Below are 13,699 nucleotides of genomic sequence, written 5' to 3' on the forward strand. Positions count from 1 at the left end.
GGCAGCAGTGAAGCTGTGCTGGTTGCCTTCCCTGGGTCGGTGCTCTGAGCATACCCTGCAGCCCGGTGTATACCACCCCCCAGGGGCAGGAATGCTCCCAGGGAGAAGGGGAAGCTGCAAGGTTTGAAGTGGCTCTTGTCTTGTGAAATCATCGTTTGATTTGTTTGTCTTCCTCTGCAGACATCTTTGGCCCCAGAGCTCTCTCCTGTGTGCTGATTTGAGTGCTTGGTGCTCTGCAGTCCAGAGCTGGGATGGTGCTGCTCTGGGTCAGGGCAGAGAGCACTTCAGCCCACAAAGCCTCTCTGGAGCAGAGAGAGATGTGTGTTGAGAGGCAGACTGAAAGGAAAAGATTTTATGGGGTCTGGTGGCTTTGTTGTGAAGGATGCCAAACCTTCCAAAGCTGGAAACCGTGCAGAGCAAAAAAAGGAGCTTAGTTTCTAAGTGGCTGATGAGTAGTAAACTCATCTTGTTTCTGCCAAGGGTTTTGCTGGGGTGATGCTGGCTAATGTCATGTCCTTTCCCCAAGGCTATCTCCTTCCTCTTCCATCTCACCAGGCTCAGTCTGACACCATTTATTAGGCTACTTGTCCCTGATTTGTGAAGAATAAATATTGACTCTGATGGCTGCTTAATAGGATTTGGGTTTGCTCTTTGCTCTGTGAAAGAGTTTGGCACTTCTGACTCAAGTGACAATTTGTGTTTGGGATTGGCTCCACTAAGACTTAATTTTGGAGCTGTTTTTTGGTTTTGTTTTGTTTTTTTTAATGAGGGCAGTCACAACATGCCCTGTGTGTGAGGAGAAGCTGGGGCTGGGGGTGTGTATTGCTCCCCTTTTTCCTATTGACATACAGAGCAGAGCCATCCACACTGTGGCTAGGGATCACTTCATGTCCTAAAGGAAGATGTGGCTTCTTTTGAGAGGATGCTGGTGTTCACACTGGGGAATAGTGATTTCACACGTGAGCTTCCCAACAACCTTCTTCTGCTTGGCTGTGGACGACCTGAGAGCTGCAAGTCTGTGAACTCTGTGCAAAATAACCCTGCAGGTGCTGCAGGGACTGTGTTTTGTAAAGCAGCTGGCCAGATCCTTACCTCCCTGGTCAATCTTGACTCATTTCTCACTTGCAGAGATTCCCTGCTGAAGTCCTGAGGAAGTAAATGGATGCTGTGTTGAGTAAGGGACTCAGGAATTTGTCTAGGAAGAGGTGGGAGGGTGAGATGGAGAAGCAGCTTGTAAGGAGCAGTTCATAGTCTGGGAGTTAGGCATTGCTACACCTATGAAGATGCCTGTAAAGTGCACTCCACCCCTCAAGCCACAGCAATTAAAGTCTGGGATCGCAGGAAACACTACACAAATACCAGGTGAGGGAGCAGAGAGACAACTTGGCTGTAGGTTTGGGTTGGTTCTTGGTGCTGCATGTTCACCATGCCCGTGACAAATGTGAATATGAGGCTTTCTTCTGCCCCCTCTAAGTAAGTACTTAGCTTGTCACTCAGTCCCAGCCACTGGGAGCAGGTTGTCACAAGCCATCTGACTTCAGTAACATCTATATTTTCAAAGGAAAAACTTCTAGGGTAAAATTTCAGGACATGTTCCTCAAAGTGCAATAGCATCTGCAGGCCAGGAAGAGAGATCCAGCTGTGGTGGAGGAAGAGATTAATGCCCTTGCTTGCTCATCAGTGCCAGAGATCTCACCCATCTGCCACTGGAACAGTTTGTGTAAGCACTCCCTTAATCTTTAGCTTTAAACCATTTAAATTGCTGGTCTGAGCTGACCTAGTTTGGTTTGCCTTTAACACATAGGAAGTGTTCACACAAACCACTGCACCAGCAGATGAAGTCTGGCCCCAGCTCCTGTGTGCTCTTGGAAAAGGTCCTGGTGAGGAGCAGTGTTGCCTTCCAGGTGGGCTCTGTGCCCCATGGCCAGGTCCCAGGTGGGCTACATCCAGATCCCTCCCTAGGACAGCCCCTCTGTGTCTGGGAAGTACCACTCTGCTGAAGGGTGAGTGTCAAAAGAGTCATTCTGGGAAAAATAATCTTCTGCTTGTTATATCTCTGTCTGTGAACAACAGTTTATTCAGCATGGAGGGCTTGTAGTCTTCTCCCATGGAACCTTTTGAATTTTCCTGATCCTCAGGTGGAAACCAGTCCTGTTTTATAGGAGTATGACTTTTGCTTCCTTCTAAAGCTGCCCTTCTTTGGAGGAGCTGCCAGTCTTTCTTTTTTGTTTCATTTACACTTTACAGCTTGTGCTTTGTTATGTAAGGAAAGTTAAATGTTGGAATTCATACAGAATAACTTCTGATCAGCATGATTCAGCTTTGGGATACCCTGAAACCTGTAAAGATAACACTGGTGTTTTACCTGTCCCTTGAAGGGACAGATGTGTTAATGATCCTTCTCCTTGCATGGGCTTTTCTTTCTGGGCACCTCTGACTGACAGATCTGATCAGTTCTGCACTTCAGAGAGACTTCATCCCAACCTTTCATGGACAGATCTGAAAGGTTATTCCATGGACTAGTGCCTTCTGGTCCTGAGCAGCCCATGGAGAGGGTGACATTCTGATTCCCCAGGCAAATCCCACAGCATCCCCAAAGGCCAGTGTGGCTTCTTGGCTCTGAAAACACTCAGGAGGTTTTCAGTAATGGTCAAGAGCAAGGCTACAGATAGTCCTCTTATTTCTGGGGTAGAACAATGCAATTTGTCTGTATTTTTACTTCTATTTTCACTTGTTTTCTAAAGGGCATAAATGTGAGTGCAAGGTGCAGGGAAGTGTTTCACTTACAAGTAGAGCCAGTGTGCAGGGCAGACTGCACTCCACTTTTTGGTGGTGGTTCCATGTGACAGAGCAAGGCACTTGTGACCTCTCAGGTCTCACATCCTGGGCAGATGAGTTCTCCCCTGAGCAGGCAGAGTGCTGCTCATGGTGTCCTAACATACACCAGCTGAAGATGAGTCTTTTACTCCCATTGAACTGCATCCTAAATTACTGATTTTCAGAATTAACCAAGATCCTAGAAAGGTTTGGGGAAGAGCATCCCAGGGCACACATCCCAGCCCCATGTGAGAACAGCAGGAGGGCTCCTGAGCATGATGGAGAGAGGGAAATCAGACCAGCAACAAGGTGGGTTTGTCACCTTGTGCAGAGACAGCCAAAGCACAGCTACGTGCAGAGTTGGTGCTGCAGCATTAATTATTACAGGAATTATTATTACTCCTATCATCAAAGGAATGAGCTGTCATGTAGCAGTGAATACCACCCTGAGCAGGCAGGCAGTCTGGGTGGTACTGAGGCATCAACACTAAGCTCTAATTGACTCTAACCATAAACTTCTATTACAAAAAAAGCCAGAAACTGAGTAGGGATAAAAGCTAATTTCTCAGCCCTGCAGGTTCTTCCTTCCAGCTAAGGTCCAGGTCTGGTTGGCAGGGCCAGGCAGGGAGCTGTGCCCTCTGAGGGTGGGCTGGGAGCAGAAGAAAAGCCCCAGTGCTCCAGGGCTGCCTGCACACTGCATTGACATGTGCTGTGAGGGGACTGCTGATGCAAAAAGCCTCCATGTAGGGTGCCTTGAAAAGGGTGGCAGTCTCTGGGCTGGAGGTCTGGGTGCAGTGGAATGCCTCTTGTCAAACCTAAAGAGCAAAGCTAACAGCTCCATACTGTGGGCCCAAATGCATCTGGCACCAACCAAAAATGTGCATGTGAGTGCCTTTCTAAGTATCCAGTAATCCTCCAGGGCAAAACGAGGATTAGGTCTCTCCCCCAGACAAAGAAGGAGTTCATTTTCTCAAAGAACCCTGGGCCAAATGAAGTGAGGAACCCAACTGAATGGGAACACTCCTTTTTCAGATTTCTGCTTGCAAACAGGTATAGAGCTGGAGCAGCTTGGTTGTGTGGGGCTGTGCAAACAGAACACAGCCAGATTGTGGGATTGAGGTCAGGGCAAACAAAACCCATCCAATCTCAGAGAAAAAAAAAAAAAAAAAAAAAAGGATATACAGAGAAACACAGGACAAGTGGGACGAGCTGGTGTTGCATAGGCAAAATGTGGGCTCCTTTCTCCTCATTTTTTCTGGGTGGACCTGAAGGTCAATGCTCACTGAAGTTCTTTAAGCTGGAGTTGCATAAGTGAAGAGCCCTGCCAGAAGGAAAGCTGTGAGTCTGAATTAATTCCAAGTGCCTTCTTGGCCTCTGGGATTCTGTGCCCTGAAATGCCACGTGTTTGGCATGGCCACAAAGGAGCCTGAAAGTGATGGGTGCTTGGATGGGATATCTCTCCATCTAAAATTTGCCATCCCTGTGGGCTTCAACCTGCCTCTTCCCCATCTCAGGTGAGGGTGGCTTGAGATTTTACCAAGGAACTGAGAGACTTCTCATCTGAAGCTGTAGTCCAGGCTCCGTGCCCTCCAAGGAGAAGTTTTGGTTAAATTTATGAGAATTTTTCCAGACACTTCCATCTGGTCCTGGCTCTTTGCCTAGCCTGGGGGTCCCGTGAGCACAGACTCAGCACCCCATGTGTGTTTTGTCCAGAAGAGGAGCTGGCCCTTTGTGCTCTGACACTCAGGGCACTTCCACTCCAGCCAAAGGAGATTCTGTGACGGATCTGTGGATTACAGACTATTTCTGGAGCAGCCACAGGAGGTAACAAAATAAGAACTACGTAAGCAATCCACTCTTCTCACCTCAGGAGGAGCAGGAGGATCTGCAAAGCAGCATGGCCACAGGAAAGTGCAAGGTTGGTGCCCAGGATGAGTGTGGTCTCTCTGCCCTTCTGCAGCTGTGCTTGGGCAGCCCTCTCCTTAACAGCACGGGGCAGGCAGGAAAGGCTCAGGGTTTGCCAAGAGATGGGGGGAATTTCATGGAGACAGTGTTTTCATTCACAGGGAGACTTAATTCCAGTCATCAGCTACCCAGAGCTTGCCTGTCACCTGCAGGGTGAGGATAGCCAGAGGTGAGGCTGCTGAATTCTCCTTGTGTCAGGGGTGAGCTGGGGATCTCAGGCTGCCCTGTGACATGTGGGGTGCTGTAAGGATAAAACAGCACAGCCTTAACTCCTTCCTCACCCTCCCTGCCTGGCTGGGAGAGCCCAGTGCTGCTTTGTTACCACTTCTGATGCTTGTGTCCCTGCTGTGCTGGTGGCTGTGATTGGAGAGGAGGGTTGCCTCTGATGTTCTGATTTAAAGGAAAAGGGAAATCTCAGGAAATGCCTACAAATGGCTGTAGAACTTTGAAGAGGAGTTCCTTGCTTTCAAAGTCAGAAACAGCGTGTGAGCACTTATTTTTCTAGGAAAGCATTTCATTCTGATAGTGCTTATTAATACTCCTGTTGATCCTGAATGACTTAAAAACCAGAATTTATGCTTCATCCTCCCTCTAGGAATAACACCGGGCTTAGACCTAATGAGACATTAAAAACTACTAAACCTATTAACATTTGGAGGTTTGATCCTCTGGGACTTAGGTCTTCTATTAATGTGGCAGCAAACCTGGTGTTAGTTAGAAATAAATAACCATGGCTCCGAGAGGTGGAACCATTAGATAAATACTCATTTTGCAAGATTAAAAAAAGACCTTTAATCATTTTTAAACATAGTTTGAAGTGTTGTTTATGGATGATCTCAGCTGTATCCTTAACTCCTACCTGGAACTACAAAGCAGAGCAGCAGAGCACAGGATGGTTGTGCAGACAGAAGGGTAAGGCTGGTGTGCTGCAAAAGGAATGCTCTGAGCAGAAAAAACCTTGGGAAGTTGAGTTTTGTACTGCTTCCCTGTGTAAAATCTCTCTTCTCTTTGCTCAGCCAGGCAGCTGAGCTCACTCCAGTGGTTCCTCAATGAGAGCAATGATTTATGGTGCTTCCAGTACTCAGGGAGCAACTACTCTATGAAAGATGGAGTTTAATTAATTGAGATTTAATATTTCTGGAATGAAATTAATCGAGAACAAATATTTCTGCAGACCTTGGCTGAAATTGGTCATCTGTTTCAGGCATAATTTTTGGGGTATATGCTGGGCAGAGGCACACACCCCCTTGGTTGTCTGGGCTTGATTTAGGAAACCAATCTGTAGTGGAATGTGGAGATTATAAATAAGGATAAAGAAGACTGAAGAAAGTGAGAAAGAAGAGTCCTGAAGGTTAAGATAAATGGTATGAAAGGTTTCAAGTGTGCAGGTATCAGGAGGTCAGAGGAGGAGGCAGATGGGGCAGGCAGGGGAGGTCAGAGTTGCCTTGGTCAGCAGCAAAGGAGCTCCCTAAAACTGTGACTGAGTTCAGGGATGAGGTAACCAAGCTGGGGGGCAGTGAAACTTCAGAGGAGCAGGGTTTTCTTTTAAAAAAAAAAGGCTTCAATCTGCAGCACTGTATTCTTTCACTGTTTGTTGAGCAAGCATCAGGACAAAAATCCTAACAGGCTGTATTTTGAGATGAGGGGAGAGCTGAGCAGAGTGTCTTTGTACAGCTACTCATTAACATGTGTGGTGCTAAATACCAAAGGCACCATGGAAGCAGTGTTATAAATAATGATTCATAATTAAACATGAACTCTGCAGGAAAGGGAAGATTTCAGAGGCAGCTGCCAGCCTCAGGTGGAAAGTAAAGGAGTTCTCAACAGGCTGTGCTAGGTTTTCTGCCTCTTTCTTTGGAGCTCTAGAAACAATAACAAGGGGAGGTACTGCAGGCCACTCCTTGTGAGGGGTACTTTTAGCTGTGCAATTGCCAGGAGGCATTTTTCAACATCCCCAAATAAAATGCAGCCCTGACCTTAAAGAGCATCCCCGGGGGGCTGGGGGCTGCTGCATGCTGAGCCTTTCTGGGACAGCTCAGGCTGCAGGAAAACCCTCACTCTAAGGAGAAGGTGACAGCCAAGACACAAGGTAGGCCCTCAACATCTTTGCTCCGTGGTGGCTGTTTCCATCTTTTGGTTAAAGAATTGTCTTTATTAACCCTCTCACCAGAGGCTCCATCTCTCATGTGTGTCTGCTTCACTGGTGGAAGGATCCTCATCTCCTGCCTTCCCCCCCAGCCCTGATTAATGATGTTATTTATAGACTGACTGATTAGTTTTCAGTGTCTCATTGAGGCCCTTCCACCCAGAGCTCAGTAATTACAGGTTTTTTAAGAGGCTCAGGAGAAACTCAGTTGCATTTCCTTCTTACCCCTGAACAACAACCCCCGTGCAGACACTAATTAATGTTTCTTTGTCTCTGTGAGGTAAACCCCAAAGCTATGCATGCTGCCAAGCAGGGGTCTCTCACTGAGAGGGGGAACACCCAAGCTGCTGGTACCCTCCTGCTGCTGCTGGCTGCTGATGGAGAGGGACAGACCTGCCTGGATCCATACAGGAATGCTTGGAAGTGACTTAGAAAGCTCTGCTCACAGCAGAGTTCAGAGTCTGTGTTGTCTCTGGATTTCCTCATGTATTTCACAAGCTGGTTTGTTTGTTTATTTGTTTGTTTAGAAAACAAAAACAACTCAAGTTCTGAGAGATGTGGTAACATGGAAGCTGTAGGTGCTTACTTCTTTACATCAGTTCTCAGGACACTGATGATTCTTTTTAAGGTATTTGGCACAGGAGCAGTTTCCCAGTCCTAAATATTGTTACTGGCTACTTTGGAGATAGCTGAGCAGAAGGAAGACCTGGGCAGCTTTACTCACTGCAGGAGTACAGCTCAGGAGAGCCCAGGTCTGCTGCTCAGGGAGCAAACAGGGATGTTACAGTGAGTGCTGCCAGAGGTGGGTTAAGCATCTCCTGGGAACATGGCAAAGATCTTCACTATGTCAGAATCTGCTTTCAAACAGGGTGAAGCAGCACTGGGAACTGTCTTGGAGAAATCACCTTGACTTTGTGTTTGGGTGGTTATAGTCCCCTGGCAGCTGGTGGCACTTTGGGACATCCAGATGCCTTTTTCTGCATTGCCCCTCAAAATCAGGAGGAGCCAACAGGCATCAGTTCTGCAAACAGGGCTGCAGGGCCAGGTCACCCAGGTGTGGTCACAGTCCTCCCCTTTGGACCAAGGCCCTGTCACCCCAACCTGGGAGGGGGTTGCAGGTAAACTGTGTCTTCTCTTCATGGCCTTGTTGGCAAGCCAGGGTGTCAGGTCCCTTGTGTGGGAATGAGTCCTGAGTCAAGAGTTGCCCCAGAGTCAAGAGAAGTGCTGTGCTGAGGTCCTTTCCCCTCTGGTGGGACCCTGGCACTGAGACACCTCTTCAGGCTTCAGCATCAGATGAAGCAGCTTTGCCAGGTGTTTGAGCTGTGTATAAACACTGCCAGGGGCTCTCTGGGGACCCTTGTCACTGAAATCTCTCAGGGACAGTGTGACAGGGGCAGAAGTGCAGTTCTCTGGGGCTGGCACCATCTCTCTGGTGTTTCCACACAAAGCCTTAAACAGGGGGCTTTATCCTATGAACCCTGCAGCCATAAATATATTTTGCCTACAGAATTATGTACTTTAAATTGTTTCTTTACAGTCTTTCAAATCCTCATCAGTAGCAGGTCTCCTGTCCTTTACCTTGCAATGAAATCTCCTCTCAAAATCAGGATTTTTTCATGATGAACTCAGTAAGCAAAGTGCTCTGGAGCAGGCAGCAGTTTCGGGAGCTCCCAGGAGTTGTGTTCTGGTGGGGCAGGGCTGGTGCAGGAGCTTGCTTTTTGGTTTGTTTGTTTGTTTGTATGTGAGGTTTGACATCACCTCCGAGGGGTGGCAGAGCTTTGTCACCTGGAAAGAAAAGGCAGCTGAGGCAGGAATCGGGGTAAAACTTGGATGAAGATAAGCAGGGCGAGAAAAAAAAACAACCCAAAGCAGCAGAACAAATGAGTGTTCCGGCAGGGTCGCTTTCCCTGCTGGAGGTGAAAGTGTGGGTGCTGGTCCCTGCCGTATCTCATCCCTGGTGTGAGGTTTAACATTCCTGGGCAGCACGTGGGGAGGCCGGAGCGGGACACACAAAGCCGGGGGTGGCCTCTCAGCGGAATGGCATCCCAGCCATCCCAGCCATCCCCAGGCACAGATGCCCGCTAAGCACACAGCGAGAGGCAGCCACGGCCGGACCAGGGCTGAGGGGAGGGGAACGGGGGGGTTCGGACTCGGGGGGTTCCCCCGGGAAGCAGAAGGTTCGGAGCTCTCCCCGCAAACGGGAGCGCTGGGTGCTTGCGGGATCCCGCCGGGGCTGGGGCGGGGGGAAGGGAGGAGCTGAAGTGATGCTTCCAGCACGGCTCTGGGATTCCTGCCTGCCGCCCATGGAACGGGGTAAATATTCCTTTGATCATTTTGTGGAAATATCGGTGTGTGTGTGTGTGTGTGTGTGTGTGTGTGTGTTTGGGGGGGGACAGGCTTCTCTTTCTCGCCCTCACTGTGCGGACCTTTCTCTTAAGCTTTTCTCTGGTGTGTTCAGAGCCTTTCCTGAGCTCTCCTGCCGTGGTTCTGTGGGGAAAGGGCACAGCCCACAGAGGAGCCCCTGAACTCCATGCTGAGGGGCTTAGAGTCCCAAAATGCAGATGGAGGACAATGAGTTCTGTGGCACGGATGCTGCAGCTGCAGCTGATCTCCCTCCTGCCCTGAGAAGCAGCTCCGTGTTGCGGTGAGGGGCACTGGCAGGGGATAAAGGAGAGAAATTCTCCCTCTCACAGCCTGTCTGCTCCGTGGCAGAGAGCAGAGATACACGTGGCTTTCTGTGGCTGTTTCTTTGCACTTTTAAAAAAACTATCCTGATGTCTCTGCCTTGCTCCCTGGGTCTGGGTATTGCCTGCTTTCCTAAAATCCTTACTAAATGTAAAATACAACAGCTGAGGGGTTTTTTGTATGTCGATGTTTACATGGCCTTGGTTTCCTTTGACAGGGACACACATGCAGCAAAGGGATGCAGCATCCTGTCCCCCAGCCTGGACTGCCTGAGCCCTGAGGGTCAGCCCAGCAGAGCCACATGGTCGGGAGGAGTTAAGTTAAGGCTGAAAACCAGGTAAGGATGCCTCTAGCTGTGTCCCTGTCTGTTCTGCTTGCTTTGTGGCTCCTGTTCCTGGAGAGCAGCTGGCAAACTCCACTTCCCTCTTGCAGGAGTGAGGGTGGCAGTAATGTTGGAACAGAGCAGCCTGAATCCCCATTGCCTCTGGTGTTAGGCAGTGGAAGAGGTCCAGGGCAGTTTCTTAACCTCACACCCACCTTTTCCCAGAGCTTCCTTGCCCTCAGCACAGTGCCAGGGAAGTGAAGTCACCTTTTGGGCTTAGAGTCAAGCATCAGTGTTGCTGGATGCCAGTAATATCTACACAGGGCTGGGTCTAAAATAGTTTCTGCTTCAGCTGCCAGTGTGCCTGAGGGTGAGTGACTGAGAAGGAGTCCTGGAAAAGGTGTCCTTTCTCCTCAGAAACTTTTGTCAGTGGTGGCAAAGAGCATCAGAGGTGCTGGACCAAAATACCTCCACAGCAGTGGGGTAAGCCTGCTGTGGGGTCTGGCTTTCCAAAAGCACTTGGCTGCTTCTGAGTCTGAGTTTCAGTGGGAGTTTGGCACTCACGACAGTGCTGCTGAGTGCCTATCTGCATTTTTAAATGATAAAATGTCTTTAGAAGGCAGTTTCCTGAATTGCTGTGCCTCAGCTGGTGTTGTGTGACCAAATCCTACAGCATTTACTCAAGCAAAGCTTGTGCTGGCATCAAAAGAGCCTCTTACATCAGTCAGATGGTAATCTGGATGACCTCAGAGATTTTTTTTGTGTCTCAGTCTTCTGAGATTTGCACCATGAAGTCAAAGCAGAGACTTATATTGGCAACACTGCTTTCAGGCCAGACCTTGAACTTATTTGAAGTCCAGCAGCTACAGTGGCCTGGTGCCCCTGGGTGAGTAGCTGAGAAGGGAATGCAGCACAGGTTGAAGTCACATTCTGATCTTATCAGCAAGGATGCACTTGTGGAGCAAACTCACTGACCCAGTGGAGGTGCTGACAGACACTGACCCTGCAAAAGTAGGAGAAAGGGCTCAGCTCTTCTGCATTGTCCATGTGTGCAGCCTCACTAAATTTGTGTTGCTTTCCTCCAGATAAGGATTTGGGCCATAAATTAAATGTCTCTTGGCTGAAGCAGATTTTGGATGCTGAGGTCTCTCCTCACACTGACTCTGTCAGGGAGAGATTGATCTCAGACTGGGGTGCAGAACTCTACAGTATGAGAACAGGAGCTCCCATGCATCCACCACTATCCTATAGCAGTGGGTTACTCCGTGCAGGCCCTTTGTAAATCCCTTTTTGGGGTTGATCTGGTACCAGATCTTTGCAGAATCCTCAAAGTTTAGCATTTCACTTGGATTAATTTGCCTTTGGGTGCAGAACCAATGTTTCCTGGAGCCTCGGAGGCCGTGTCCGTGTATCCCGGTTTAACTCAGGCTGGAGCTTTGTTACAAACAGGAACTTGCTTTAATGTATAAGAATCTGAGTGTGGGAGGGTATTTCAGACTCAGCAGCCTTTTCTTTGTCCACAGCACCAGGAGCAGTTCCCCAGCTTGTTTACTTCTTGCAGACTCACCCGAGCTGTCAGCAGTCCCCATCGCTTCCTGAAATTTGGGGTGATGAATGAATGTCCTTAGTCCTGGAGCTCAGGACTGGTTTCTCAGGTGCTGTTGCAGTTCAGCAGCTACAGAAAGGAGCAGCCCAGCTGCTGCTCACCCTCCCAAGAATGGGCTCAGCAGTTGCCTCATTTCCTCTGCTGCACAAAACAAAGGAGGCCAGGGCAGTATCCCCAGCCAGTGCAGCCACATCACTGCCAGGGGAGATGGGAAGAAGTAGGTCTAGAAATTCAGATGCAGAGGTGTCTTGCACCACGAAAATGTTGTAAAGTCCTCTATTAGGAAGTCCCCTTCTCTGGAGATATTCAGAACCTGCCTGGTGGCAGTCCTGTGTGATGTACTCCAGGTGATCCTGCTTTAGTGGGAGAGTTGGACTGGGTGGTCTCTAGAGGTCCCTTCCAACTCTGATAGTTCTGTGGTTCTGTGAATTCTCTGAAAGTTTCCCTGAGGCTGAGGACAGGTTTCTTAGCTGTTCTCTGCCTTGGATTGTGTTAGTTCACTGCAGATTTGCTATTTCACCAGTGTAAGTCCCAGTGATACACACAAGGACAGCTGCCTGTCCCACCTGCTCCCTGCAGCAACAGTTGGAAGGTGAATTCCTGGCTAGGAGTAAATCATGAGTTCAGCTGACTAGCTGAAAGTTTAAACTCTCCTTGATACCCTTTGCCTTTTATTAGTTTCTTGCAGTACCTAAAAGATCTTCTCCTCTCCTGTTTATCATCTCTACATCAGCCCTTTGGGGTTGAGTTTATTAACTTTCCCTGGGATGGGTAGCCCTAGAACCCAAGAGGAGAAGCCAGCTCCTGGCTGAAGAGCTTGCCCTGAAAATCCCCTTGGTTACCTGCAGTGACTCATTGTCCTCATTGGGTTTGGATAATCAGGCTCACAGGGCAGCATTTCTGCTGCCAGCCACCAAGTTCCTCCTAAGCAGTGAAGGAGGCTCAGAAAACACATTCCTTCCATTGTTTCTAAGCCTCTCCTGTTGCAAGTTGCTGTGTGTTTGATACCAGGGTGTGAAAGAATCTAAGCTATGCTTGTTTTTCTGTCTTTTTAACTAATTTACTGACTGGAGAAGAATGAAGAAAAATTATTTGAATTAAGCCCATGGGGCCAAGTCATCAGTATGGATAAATCAGTGCAGCCACAGGCAGGGGGAACCAGTGCAGGGTCTGGCTGCTCTGAGAGATGAGGTGAGTGCCTGGAGAGGAGAGGAATAGGGTCCTTCTCAAAGACTGTCAGTCAGTCAGCTGTCCCTTTTCCATGTCTCTTCTTTCTTCCCCTTTTTCTGGTGAAGGAAACAGAGTAAAATTGCAGCTAGAAGAGCACAGTTGCAGAGAATCTTTAATCCACTGCCCTCCAGCTCCTCACACTACCCTACACATGCTCTGAGTACCAGGCTGGAGGCTGTCTTGGCTTCTGCATCTCTCAGCCACAGGCCTGAGGGAACAGTGCAGATAGAATATCCTGTGGCAAGTACTTTGTCAAAATAGAGATCTGAGATACTCTTTATTTTTCACTTTTTTACTTTGGGAAAGTTTTAATCTGAGCATGAAGAGGGGTGAAGGGTGCAACTCTTCCTCTCCTTTATAGGTGAGGAAACACTCTTGCCCAAGACCCATGACATGAAGTACCATTTCATACACTTTGTCTCTTTCTAATGAGTTCTCCTTCTTTTTAGTCACCACTGTGAAAAGACAGAGCTCACTCCAGATCATTCCTGGCCTGGAATTTAGCAGAAGGGCTCTGTGAGCCTGAACAGAGGCTCAGTGAAAGGCACATCAAGCTGATGCCATTCTGGACCAACTTCTTTCTCACTGGCCTCCTCTGTTGTGCTTATATTTAGAACCATGACTGAGCCCTAATGAAGAGCGACATTGCTTTGAGGAGATTGTGGCCTCACTCTGTTGAAATCCTAATAGGCTTCTGAGTGCTTTAGTTTTTCCTTCATCTCCTGCTTCCCAGGCACAGGGGCTGCAGCAGCACGTCTGTAGAACGTGTCCTTGTTCTGCCAGCCCTCCTTTTAGATGTGGCCGTGATGGAGACAGGGCTGTACCCATGGACATTCAGGTGGTTCTCTGTGCTTTCTGCTGATGCAGGTACCCAGTCACCCCAGGAGGGTTCACATGAGTTGCTGTGCTCAGGATCTCTCTCTGAGGA

At 48.7% G+C, this 13,699-nt stretch overlaps 1 protein-coding gene across 2 annotated transcripts in view; it reads left to right on the plus strand.

Annotated features, from left to right (window-relative positions):
• The window catches only part of SHROOM3 (shroom family member 3), a 44,881-nt gene that overhangs the window by 4,289 nt on the left and 26,893 nt on the right, over positions 1-13,699 (plus strand). For both annotated transcript variants that reach the window (XM_030450241.1, XM_030450243.1), the window contains exon 2: positions 9,831-9,950. The gene's annotated coding sequence lies outside the window, so the exon portion shown is untranslated. The remainder of the gene's footprint in view (positions 1-9,830; positions 9,951-13,699) is intronic.

This window comes from Calypte anna, chromosome 4A (genome assembly GCF_003957555.1).
Source record: "Calypte anna isolate BGI_N300 chromosome 4A, bCalAnn1_v1.p, whole genome shotgun sequence".
Lineage (NCBI taxonomy): Eukaryota > Metazoa > Chordata > Aves > Apodiformes > Trochilidae > Calypte > Calypte anna.